Source organism: Condylura cristata, unplaced genomic scaffold, assembly GCF_000260355.1.
Source record: "Condylura cristata isolate star-nosed mole 26May11 unplaced genomic scaffold, ConCri1.0 scaffold00001, whole genome shotgun sequence".
NCBI classification, from domain to species: Eukaryota; Metazoa; Chordata; class Mammalia; order Eulipotyphla; family Talpidae; genus Condylura; species Condylura cristata.
In genome coordinates, this window is record NW_004567102.1 from 22,431,786 (window position 1) to 22,432,767 (window position 982).

The window sequence follows — 982 nt, forward strand, 5'->3', positions numbered from 1 at the left end:
TTTCCCATCACCAAATCACCCCTGTGCCACCACCATAGTCCCGTGCATTTCCCTCCCTTCCCCCCCCCCGTTTTTGATCCCGAGAATGGGCTATTTTTATTATTGTGTATATTTCATTTTACTTTCCCCAAAGGAAGCTGACTTAGCCCTGTTTGTGGTCAGTGCAGTCGAACTCCTGCCTCACCTTGTGCACAGCGGAGTGCAAGGGCCCCCAGGGAGTCACGTGTGTCCATGAGACAAGGGGTACAGTTGCCCCCTTGCTACAGTGGTGTGGAGGCCCATTTTTGAGATCGCAAATGGATACTGCAGTACTCTCCTTTCCACTCAATGGGACAGTCACAGCTGTAGGAAAGATGACGGCATGAGTAAAGCACTTGAGAAGAATAAGTGGATCTACTGAGATTCACTGCTGAAGGGAGCAGCAAGTGAGACAGGAGAGGTCTGCTTCACTATGTGAGTCACTTCCGTGGTCATGGATGGAACTCAAGCCCAAGAGGCTGGCAATAAATTCATAGTGCTAAGAATTGAACCTCTGCACCACTAGGGAAGCCCAATATATAGGGCTATCTTAAGCCAGTGCTTCTTGGACATTTTTGCCAAGGATACCAAAAGGAAATATACTTTCATAATAGTCACAAATTTATTTGAATAACAATAACAAATGATCAACAGGGAGACATAAATTTCCATCAATATTGGGAGTGGTTACTTGGATTAAAATTAATGCTTCAATTAAAAAAATGAATTAGTCAAGCCATCAAGATCCAATGTTAAAGGAAAGAGTTACTAACAGATTATGAGATTACTGAATTTTGCATCAAGAATTCAAAAATGTTCAGCCTGTGAAAATTGAAAGGAGATTTATGAGAATCACTTTCTTTGTCTAACACAGGAGTCCCTCCCCAAACCCTACACCACCACTAAAAGGAAGGAGGGAAGAACAAGTTTGCATGTCCTAGCCTCATGCCTAGAAAAAGGAAAT